General features: G+C 36.0%; 1 protein-coding gene across 3 annotated transcripts in view; it reads left to right on the plus strand.

Annotated features, from left to right (window-relative positions):
* Positions 1-12,340, plus strand: part of CDH12 (cadherin 12) — a 532,349-nt gene that overhangs the window by 212,795 nt on the left and 307,214 nt on the right. The window contains exon 1 of one of the 3 annotated variants that reach the window (XM_063162424.1): positions 122-229. The exons of the other annotated variants lie outside the window; for them this stretch is intronic. The gene's annotated coding sequence lies outside the window, so the exon portion shown is untranslated. Of the gene's footprint in view, positions 1-121; positions 230-12,340 lie in introns of those variants that run through there. 3 annotated transcript variants of the gene reach the window in all.

Genomic DNA, 12,340 nt, shown 5'->3' on the forward strand with positions numbered 1-12,340 from the left:
GTTGTCACATTGAGTTCTCATCTATCTTTGTCACTTTTCTTCATTTCATTAAGGTACTGCCTGCAAGCTAAGGACAGGGTAAGAACACTGCAGTTTCATTCCTTTATTCCTTTAGAACCAACATCACTAACTCTTTGGTAGTGAGATCCCACTGGTCTGTCATGCCCTGATTTTGGCATTGAACCTTCCATCTTGGAGGTATGGATCACAGAAAGCATCAAAATCCACTGTGAGTATTACAAGTTCCAGTGATGAATGCAAGTAAAGGAAAAAATTGCAATTTGCTATCTTCTATTTGCAACACCTATTGCTTAAAAATATATGTAAATTCAGGCATCTTATGTACTTGGAATAGACAGATATTTAGAAACAGATGGTTGTCAATAAGTCAGATATTTCTTCACAAGTGATAACACCTGGTAAATTTTCTATTAATGCTCAATTGTCAGACATAGTTTGACAAATTTTGGCCTTTTGCCACATATCTATTAATGAATGTTGCTTTACATTCCTGTACAAGCCTTGTGAGGCATACAGTTGTGCCATTAAGGCAAAAGGTTGAATGGAAAATATAATAGTTGCTTTCTAACAAAAGATCTTTACATTATAGTTTAGCAAATTAAAGACTGGGGATGCTTATATATTACAGTTCATCAAGTACTTTCAGACTGCAGGTTTTTTATGCAGAGTAGAATAACCATTTTGCTCCGCTTCTTTACTTAAAGAATTCACTCTTATTGTAATTATGCAAATAGAACTTTTTTTCATTAAAGGTTAGGCATATATATATATTATATATATTATAGATATATTAGACGTTAGGCATAACTTTGTTTCATTAAAGGTTAGGCATATATAAATATTATATATATATAATAGATATATTAGATGTTAGGCATATATATAGAACTTCTGGTAAGTATGTTGCATGTTAATAAATATGTCGAAACATTACACCTTCAAGGACAGAAAGGAGTGCCAATGCAAATTTAAAGAGGCAGAACTATACATAGATTTTTCCTATTCCTGAATTGTATAATGCTGTAAAGCCCAATCTTCATATATCCTTATTTATCATAATTAAATACAAAACTGATTTGCTGGCAATGCACCCATTTTCCCCTCTCCTGTTATCACCTCTTAACCAAACTGTTGCTCACCTTTGATTCTGCTCTAGCTCACTTGTCTCCTTTAATTCTCTTTCACTTAATGCCTGACAAAGACAATGAGGAATAAAACCATAAAAATGGTCACATAAACCATACTAGTGCTTGTTGAGACTGACAGGATTTGATCTTCTGGAGTCTTGTTTGTGATATAGAAAGGTGAAAAAACTGAGCCTGGTTATTTATTTTCTGACAAATGTTAGCAAAAAGTAATCATTTTATTACCTTTCCATGAAATTTCAGTTGAGCTTTAAGCAAGCAAAACTATTTCTGAGTCAACTAACATGAAAGAGTGCAAATTTAAATCAAGTTTGGAGTTAATAATGAGCATGAATATAAATAACATTTTTAATGAATATTCCGGTTTTTGCTGTAACCACTTAATTGTTTCTAAGTCATAAGTGAATATTACCTTCAGCACTGAAACACTGATACTTAAGAACTGTTACGGGAAGCACAGTAACAAGGACATGTGAAGCCATTATCACATCTGGGTCAAAGAAGGAAGAAATAGAAAGGCTTGGTGGGAATTACTTTGAGTGGGAAAGTATAATATTTTGTCATTAACTTGAGCCAGATCTGTTAATTATTCAGTTATGTTCATATCTTCTTTCATGTGAGAGTAACAACATTTTGATCTGTTTTCTTTCTGTGACATCCCTTTAAAAATAGACCTAGAATGTAGCCCATTTTTTTTTGTCAAAAGAAGCTATTTTTTAAAAGCCATACATAAATGCTGTTCTCTGATCCTAAATATTGAATTTCTAAGAGTGATCTTGTCATTGTCAGCAGTTTTCTGCCCACATCAGCCTATTTCCTGAATTTTCTTATATAAAACCAATAACCATGGTTTTCTGAATTAGTCCAACAGTGTTTGAAAGCTAGTGAGAAGAGATAATTCTTTATTTTCTCCACCTCTGTGTTTCTCTTGCAATTTCTTTTTTTAAATAAAAAGCTCACATGAAAAGGTTCATGATAGGACAATTAATCCTAGATCCTAATTTGGTGATGTGTATTTGATGTCCAGCTAGTGGAAAATAAAAGTTAGTTTTAATTTTAGTTTGCATTTCTATTTTAGACTAGAAGGCAGAAACAACTTATTTAACAGTGGACTTCAAAAGGCTGTGCAATATGTAAAAGGTTCAGGGATAAATCTTGGCACCAATGATGTCAAGAGCCAATTAGTCTTAACTTCTGCAATGATTAACTCCTTTTAAGCTATAATAAACAGTAATATTTATGGCATGCTGTGTAAAACTTTGTTGGAGCTGAATATGTGGATTCTGAGCTTTGGGAGGTGGTACTGCTGGCAATATTTTTCATCCCCTGGAAATTTTGCATCATGAGTGAAATTCCTAGTGGCTGAGAAAAGCACTGACATAAACACGGTGTGTCAGCATCAAGCCTGGTTTCTAGTTAAACTCTTAGTGTGACTCAGTCAGAAAGGACACTAAAGAGTTTTAATGATTCGTGCCACAGTTGCCTTCATCCTCTCTGATTGGGAAGAGATTGCTGCCTGCTTGTGTCGGAGAGTCCTGTCCCTGGAATGGCCATGACTATGTCACATGTATCTTAAAGACACTTTGTCTGGGTGAGCTCAAGCACAGAGTAGAAATCACGTATATGTGACCTGCAAATATGGCCTTGCATGCTCTGCATGCACTCAGTGCAGGCACATCCCTACATGCAGCTGGCCTCTCCATTCTGTCTCAATGAGTGGAGAAGAATCTGGATCAAGATGCTCTCACATGATTTTAAGCTTTGGTTTTAGTGAGGGAGGATAGCAGGACTCTTTGAAGAGGGTGGTTTGTGGGAGGAGAGAATGTAAGAAAAAAAAGATAGTGCAGAAGGTAATCTCACCCCTGAGGAGTTGCAGCTGTACTATTTACCAAATATTAGGAACAGGCCTGTCCTTAACAGGCCACAGTTGTGTCTAATAAGAATGAGTGCTATAAAAGAGTGAGTTACTAGGTGAGGAGAGAGTTGAAGTTTGTCGGCTGTGCTGAAGAAGAAGGAGCCAGTGCTATGAGGAACTGCCTATGAGGAATTCACCAAGAAGGTATGGAACTTTTGTAATAAGATGACAAAAGTGGTTCTTGGCTGTGGAACTTATTTCTTTTTCTTCAGTTCGAAATTATGTCAGTGTGTTGCTTTTCAAAAAGAAACCATCTGTTTTTGTCTGTGAAGCAAGGATGTGCTGAAAGGAGTAAGGTCACTCACACAAGGACTTGGCATCCCATTGGCTCAATTTGGAAGTTAAAAATACAGTAGCTGATACCTTAGCTAGACAGAAAATTAGTACATGAGCCTAAATAAAATATTTGAGATTCATGTTTTAGCAAGGATTTTCTTAAAAAAAAAGAGGAAGCAATTTTCAAATTAGTTTAGGAGTTTTTTCATGTGTTGACATATCAAAAGAGTTTTACAATGTTGGTACATTGATAAAAAATGTTATGGTCTTCTAACTATCATACAAACATTTTAGTTAAACGTAAAATCTGTTTCGAACATTGGTAGGGTTTTGTTTTTGTTTTGTTTTTTGCCCTTAAAGATTTGAGGGAATGAGGTTTAGAGAGACTGTCAAGGAGATCATAACTCTACAAAGTCTTAGTGGGAAGGAGTTCCACTTGTATTGGTGAAATCTTAAATTTGGTAATATAAGCTAATCATACATTATTTATATTATAATGTCACTCAAATGTGCATGTTTCTTAATGATTTTTTCCTAAATCTTCTGTATTTCTAAGAACTGGACATCTATTTACTATCTGACTGTGGGTGTCCACTGTATTTCAACAAGGATGAGCTAAGAAAAAAGTTCTTCTTCTACCCAAACCATAGCCTTTTATAAATTGCCTTCTTGCTTCATTAGGAGCAGATTAAAAAAATATGGGGGGAAAGGCTTAAAATCTGCATTTCTTTTATCCATGTGCTCAGCCCCTAATGCTCTGTCTGTGAACTCAGAAAACAAGTAGGTTCCTTCAAATTGCATCATTCTAAACATTTTCTGCTTTACCGATTACTAGAAGTATAAAATCCTTGTTTATCGTGGAGATCAGTCTGAAAGCAATCAAAACCCAGTCATTCTCAAGGTCCGTGACTAGAGGACAGAGGCTATGGTATGAAAATATGTAATGCTGCATCTTCTAGTGTAAACAGGAATTAATCTTTGATGTATTGAGCATATTAATCATTATCCAAAGAGCAGTTCCACAGTAATGCAACTGGAAGAGGCCTAAAGAAAGGAGTCCATCTACCATTAAAGTGGTTATTGATTGAAGGTTAATGTTGTGTGTCTGGGAGATCACTCTCCATCCTTCTTTTAATCAAATAAGTGCAGAACTGAATGACTGACTGAACTGCTTGGCTAGCTGTTCATCTTATTCAATATGGGATATCAACATTGATTGTTTAAAGTAATCCAGTGGCTAAAATTCTACAGCTCTATGTCAATTGGGAATAGTCATGTAGTCATGCTTGCCTACCAGTAAAAACTTGATACTTTTTTTACTTGGTTCACATTCAAGCTGTTAACATATATTGCTTATTCCACTCTAAAAAAGGTTGCACCTTTTTCTTCCTCCCATTTAAAATACTCTCTTTTCCTTTTTTTTTGGTATTCTATTATATGGTACTGTGCATTTCTGTATGGTATTCATATGGAAGAGAATGACAAGGTTGGATAAATGCTCCTGAGGGATGGAGAGATGGAGGTAGCCTAGGGAGCATGCTCTGAGATAGGAAGGTTCAGGTGATGTTGGGCTGCAGGCAGCAGCTATGCAGAGCCTTAGGGTAAATGCCAAGCCAAGCAGGGAGCACACAGTGCAGGAGGGATAGGAAGGCTGATAAAAACAGGCAATGGAAATAGAGCGAGGGTCCCAGAATGACAAAATCAAAACATTTTCTTAGGACCACAGATTGTGCACAGATAGCTGCTCCAGTCAGAAAATGATTGAGTAGCTGAAATTACACTAAGGGATGAGGTTGGGGCAGAACTTCCACTGCTTATGGCAGAGTGGGAAAGGTTTCCCTTTTCTCTTCTGTCTTACTAGTCAGTCAGAATTTTCTATGCTTTCAAAGTAGAAAGGGATGATGAAGAGCTAAAATCTAATCACGTAAATTAAATGGCTTAGTCCCTAAATGCTGAAGGATTACACAAGAGTTAACGTGGCATTTCAGAGCACATAAATGAAAAGTCCAATTAAAGTCTGCATAAAGTAGGTTGTGTAAATATCATACCAGTCTAGGACTTGACAGTGTCAACTTGTCAGCTGATATTTCCTTTGCTCTGGTATATTCTCAGTGGATTGACGATTCATTTCTCTGTTTTTTTAGATTAGGCTTGACCTTTATTCTACAAGGGCCAAAATGAATTGTGGTGCAATCTTCTAGAAACATCAGTAGTGAATGTCTTGTGTAAAGAAACCCATACAAAGTGATTCAGAATGAGTATTTTGTTATCATCTTTTTGTTGTGTGATCTGAATTTGAGTTTTTAAGCTATATTATACTAAAGGCAGTGACAGTTTAAAAATTAAAAAAAATAATTATCCTCTTATCCTTTGTGGCAGTAATAACTAGTCTGTATAATATGAATGTCATGTACTGTGTATCTTTTGAGGAGTTAAATTGTCACAAGACATAATTCACAGAACACTAAGCATTAGTCTGAGTAAAGAATCTATTTCTATTTACAAGGTAATGAAACCTTCTCTCAAATAATCAACAAGCTAATGAGACTTTCTGAATAACCCTCGACTATATGTTGGTTATTCTTGTAATTTAGATCAAACACTGCTGATAAATAAAGTAGAAAATCCTTAATTGAATGTAAACATTCAAACAAGAAAAGAGAGAATAAATTAGTTGAAGCCAGAAATGAAAAGGGCAAAGGAGATCTGAATGGAAGCTACTCCAGCCAAGATGATTGTGTAGGAGGTAGAAATGCACTGCATTAATGCCTATTGATTCAAGCACAATAAAGTTTCTCCTGAATTACTTACTGAGCTATATAAAGACTTTCCAATGAACAAAGTAGCAAAATTTTTCCTTAATGTCTGAATTCAACATCATCTCTCATTTTCTGTACTTGCTTAGTTAAATATTTGGTGTCAGACATGAATTTATACTAACAGCCTCAGAGGTTCCTTTGCTTTCACATCACCTATAAAACAAGGTTTCCATGTTCTTCATGAGGGGGCAGCATTATAAAGATCAGCAAACTCTCTAAGTAATGTGTATGATACCTGACTACGTTTTCTAAGATAGATGCAAAACTATATAGAGTTTATAGAATGCTTCTTTTTTTATTTCTATGCATCTATAATGTTGTGGGATCTCAGCACCTCAGGACTGATGTGCAGAGTGACCGAGACCACCCTTGGGGGGCTCGGGAGTCCTGGAATGTTGCCAGAAGTGTCTGGTGGCTGGACTTTGATCCTACACAGGAGACGACACCTGTATGAGGACTGGGAGGATTTCACTGGGTGAATGGTGAAGGGATAAGTTAATTAGAGTGTAAGACACAGGGTTAAGATTTCTGTACAGGGGGGTCTAAAGAAGTAAGATGGAGGAATTGGGGCGTGTCCTGTTCTTCTTCTTCTTTTTGGCCTCCGTCTTCTGTGGTGATGTTGGCACTTTGGGATTGGTTATTACTAAAAGGGCACCAGTTAATAAGGGTAAAAGGTATTGGGGGAAAAATGATAAATATTGTATACGTAATCTCGAGTATAAAGATAAGTGACCGCCCCGGGGGCTCTCAGTGTGCTCATGGCTGGCTGCTGAGCAGACCTCTGTCGGGCCAAGAGAAAATCTTTTAGATAAACAATTAATAAACACCGAGACCGAGAAAAGATCTGAAGCCTCTTCTCGTCCTTTGAAGCGCCAGGCTGTCCAAGGCCACCCCGGGCCTTTTCAGGCCACCTAAACAGCCGAGAAACCGACATAATGTAGTACAGGTTTTGAAGGAGGAAAAAAAAGAAAATTACATTTGAAAATATTGGACACTAACCTTGAAGCCCTGAGCTTGGCTACTCTCTTCTACATAACATCTCTAGGGACTGGCTTCCAGGGTTTCCTACTTTCCCACATGGCTTATATTTCACACTCCTTTCTCTTTCTGTCATCCCTCATATTCAGTGCAGTTATGGATCACTCTGCCTGTCCTGCTTTTATGGTGTCACATCTTTATTTAGAAAAAAAAAATAATCTCTTTACCAGTGTGATGACTTTGGTATAGGAATGCTTCATTAACAAATCTCATGAAATTAGAATATCAATTCATAGAAGAAATAGAAGAAAAGTCTATGATTTGGTATTTTATTTTTCAATTTTAAAGGAAGTAGTAACTAGTTATTAACATACATTTAACTACCTTTGTCAGTGGTTTTTTTTTCTGGAGAAAATTTCCCTCATATATAGCTTTAAAGCTAAGTTTCTTGTATTTTATGCATGCAAGCTTCTGCCTGCTACGTGTATGTATTTTGTACAATGATGTGTTACTCATTTCTCAAGACACTGGAGGATATTATACATCAAACCAAGGGTTTGGTCATTACCTTGATACATGAGATTCATTTCGCTGGTTGTGAATGTTATGGTTGCCACAGCTGTGAATCACAAACATATTTTAAACAAGAACATAAAAAGTTAATCTTTTTTTAATACAGTGGTGTTATCCTGTGGCCCCTTGTCTGCGTCCTTAGCAGTCTCTCTTTAAACATGTGGTGCGTGATAGTCAAGCAGAAATGAGATTAGTTTTTGTCCGCAAGTGTAATAGTATCTGTTCACAAACACTCAGGACAGGAAAGACATGAATCTGTTGGAATGGGTTCTGAGGGCCATGAAAATGATCCTCCTGTGAGGAAAGGCTGAAAGATTTGGAGTTGTTCAGCTTGGAGAAGAGAGAGCTCCAGTAAGGCCTTGTAGCAACCCTTCAGTATATGAAGGGGGCTTATAAAAAAGATGGGAACAAATTTTTAACAGGGGCTGTTATGATAGGATAAGGGGTAATGGCTTTATCTGAAGGAGGTCTAGACTAAATAAAAAAAAAAAAAAGGAAAACTGTTTTTACAATAAAGTGGTGAAACGCTGGAATAAGCTTGCTGGAGAAATTGTGGATGCCCCATCTCTGGAAGTGTTGAAGACCAGGGTTAATGTTGCTTTAAGCAATGTGAGCCAATTGAAGATGTTCCTGTTCGTTGCAGGGAAATTTGGACTAGATGACCTTCAAAAGTCCCTTCCAACCCAAAATATTCTATGATATAAAAATTTTTTTTCAGCAGATAATGAAAGCACTCTTCCTGCACGAGCCCTGTGCACAGACGGAGCTCTGGGCTGAAGGAAGTGCAGTTTCCAGATGAAGGATGGAGAAAAACACCATGAGACCCTGAGTCTTTGGCCTGTAAACTCTACTGCCAAATTTGAAACTGACAAATTTTTAACCTCTTTTACTATGAAAATACACTCTCCATTTTGAAAATTTAATTATGTGGAAAGATATTTCTGATCCATGGCACCCCTTCTGAATCCTCTGTATGATACAGAGGCATTGGTCACAATCTCAGAAGCTGAGTTGTTGCCAAGGGGAAAATTATGAGTAGGTAATGACTCAGTACACCAATAGCTCACATACTTCCTGTACAGTCTTGGGAAAAAGTGGTTGTGAGAAGACAAAATAAGGAATGAAATTCAACATGTGATTAATATTACTTGTGTTTTTGCTTTTCTGAGACAGTGAAAAATGTCCTGTTAGTAAGATCAAAAGCATTACAGAAATATCCACATTGATTTATTTACTGCAAAAAAGTCATTAGACAGGAAGAAAGAAGGGAATTTTTGGGGGCATGGGAAATTTGGTTTGGTGGAGGAGTTGTTGTTTGGGGTTTTGTTTTGTGTTTTAGGAGATTTTGGTGGGGTTTTTTTGCTTAATTTAGTTTTGGGGGTTTAGTCTTGGGTTTTGCTAATCTTCTCCTTTTTAAATTTTCATAGTTTAAACATAATTTGCTTTCATCTGTGATTCTCTCTCATCTATATCGTCATTAAATTTATTGTTGCTGTGGTCTTCAGATTTGTTTTTACAAAAAAAAGCTTTGTCAGCTCACACAAAGAAAGTATCAAGACCATGTACTGCATTATTAAAGAATTTTGTCTGAGAGGAAAAGGAGATACTATAAAGCATGTTATACTACAGGGCTGTTTATCAAGAAAATTGTTAGAACATACAAGAGCCTGAACAATTTTATTTCGCTTTGAAATTAGCAGTACTTTAGTAAGAGTTTGGACAACTCTTGGATTTTGCCCAACCTATATTTTTATGTGGAAAAGACTTGATATGTATGGAGATGATGTTTATGCATTTATGGTGGTTTATGTCAAAAAGTAAAAAAGTTCCTTTTGCTACATCTGCATATGTCTTTCACCGTGTGTTTTATTCTTCAACATCATTAATAACCTTCCTACTGTTAAGTTCCCTAATGGGTGGAATGGCATTTAGTTCTCTTCTAAGATTCTCAAGTGAAGTTTCTCTTCCAAAACCAAAATCTACAAGACTTTTGAAGACACAAATGGAGTCAATATGTAAAGTCTTGGTAAGATTCCTAAATTTGCATAAAATAAGGATTTATTTAAGGACAGCATTTGAAATCCGTTGAAGTTGGTAGGTTATTCAGCTAATTTGGACTCTGAAGTCAGTAAATATTTTGCTGATATTTTAATACCTTGTTTACCTTTTTGTGAATTCTTTACTGAGTCTTATGGTTCCTGGTGCTTCTGCTCCCCTGAACTGGTTAGAAAGGAAAATAAAACCTGGAATCCTGCAGAAGGTGTTCAGTTTCTCGTAACAATAAATGTTCAGTTGACTAATTGTCTCTTTCACAAATGAATCGTGTTCTCTCCAGATGATTTTATGGCAGTGAGATGCCTAATGAAACAGAGTAAGAAATATACCCACAAAGGTTTGGAGGAGGAAGAGAATGTGAACCATATTCTATTTTAAAAATAAAGAAGCATTTGAAGTGTATTAGTAGGAACAGGCAAGAGAGAAAAATAGTACTGGATGAAAGTTGAGTTGCTAGGAAGTTACCTCTAAGTGTTAACACTAAACTTGGTTTTGCCTTAGCTGGATTCTTATTCTTTTTACTACTGTACTTGGAATTGCCTTTACTGCTTGACATTAATTTGTCTCTACTATATTTTTGTTATATATTTCTACTAAGAGTACTGCAGAATTAATGGTATAGAGACCTTTAGTGAAACTACTTGTTAGAATCCTAAAATAAGTACAACATCTCACAGCCCATCACTTAAAATTCCTGTCTTGCCGTATTAATGAGTCTCAGACAGCACTAATCACCGGGAGGACATGAGTCTCAAAAGCCCAAGTGCAACATAAAGGAGATGGACATTCATTTGAGTCTTAGAGCCCCATGAGACCTTACAAGTATAAACTTGGCTATAAATTAACAAGAAACTTTGCTTGTCCTCAGGCTATCTGAAATCTATGAAAAAGAGAAGTTTGTAGTGTGTTGAGAAAAAAAAAACAAACCAACAATCTAATGGATTGCCATTTGTTTAAAATCTGGCTATGGGACTGTGTTCTGTGTGCATACTTTGCCTTGCTATGGGATGTAAGGTGAATTTAAGCCCACAGGCTATAGTTTTTCATAGCAAGTGAACCACGGTTCTACACTGCTCAATACTGACCAACATATATTAAACAGTTACCTTGTGGGTTATTTAGAGGGAGATTAATAGATAACTATGCAAAACCTTTCCCTGAACATTAGTGAATTAGGATGTTCTGTTTTGTTTTTCCGCAGAATACAAGGAGTCTCAAACAGTCTATCACTTTCTCTTTTGGAAAACAGGAAAAAAAAGCATTAGAAAGCAGACTGAAGGATTTGTCTTGAGTGCTCAGATAGTGCTCTAGTATAACCCTCAAGTACCCTTCAAATGTTGACAAGTTTCTTCCTAAAGATTAAACCATTGTTTAGTAATCACATAGTACTGAATTATCAAGGACCACCCAAAAGGAGAAGTCTTTTCAAAGCTGATGCTGTAAGATCAAAATGTATTAGCTTCTTTTTTAAATTTTTCTTCTGATGACTTTCTGTGCTTTTGTTCTCTGCCAGAAGCAAATCAGAAGCGATTCCAATTGACAGTAGATCTGATGGCATATCAATAAAGAACAAAAGCACAAGAGGTTTCAGGTAAAAATAGATTGCTTCCATTCAGATAATTATCACTTGTCCATCAGAGCAAAACTTGCCCTACTTTTATGTTTCGTGAGTAGGACATTGGAATAGGACACTGTTCCATTGACTTTTTCCTGCGTTTTGGGCAAGTCACTTCCTTATTATCATGAATTACAAATATAGTTACACTTCCCTTTTAGAGATAGGTAAAGAGAAATTGCTATGTAGATGTTTTGTTTTATTTTTGGATTCTAACCTTAAAAGCTGCTTTGTGTTGTATGTAACTGATTAAAAATCATGGGTAGTTTTATGGAAATTATCACAGAATTTTACCTAGAATCTAAAGCAGTTTGTATATATGAATGCAGAAATAGGTAGAAGATGGTTTGATTTTTCTGTCTTTCTTTTCCCTTGGATGACCAGTTGAATTGGTGAACCAGACAAAAAGGATCAACATCAGTGGAGATCCTGTACATTACAGCTGGATCTCTAACAATGAGACTTCTGAAATTTCTTTCATATTCTGTTTAAGGTACTGATTTGTAACTTGATTGTCTTAGGTTTGGCTTTGCTACATACATCTTGTATGACTTTTGACAAGTTGTTTGGTTAGAATGTGCATGTGTTACATGGTTTGCATTCATAAAATCGTGATATTAATTTTTATTTTTCTGTTTGTTGTACAACCCTTATAGTGCAACAGACAACACTGGTAAATAGGACACATGATTGTGAAGGACACTCTTCTGAATTGAAATAGGGCAAGTGAATATAATCATGAGATTTCAGGAACCTGGTTTCTACCAGATCATCAGGCAGGAGTGATTATAAAGTACTTCTCCCTGAAAAAAGCATTCACACCAGAAAAAAAGCTGCAGAATCTATTTTTCAGATTTCATAAAACTTTTCTTTTTAGAAAAATTTTTGTGGAAAGTTTTGCATGTTGTATTTTTTCTATACAGCTTATCTCTCACTAATTGAG

This window comes from Melospiza melodia, chromosome 1, assembly GCF_035770615.1.
Source record: "Melospiza melodia melodia isolate bMelMel2 chromosome 1, bMelMel2.pri, whole genome shotgun sequence".
In the NCBI taxonomy this organism is placed as follows: Eukaryota; Metazoa; Chordata; class Aves; order Passeriformes; family Passerellidae; genus Melospiza; species Melospiza melodia.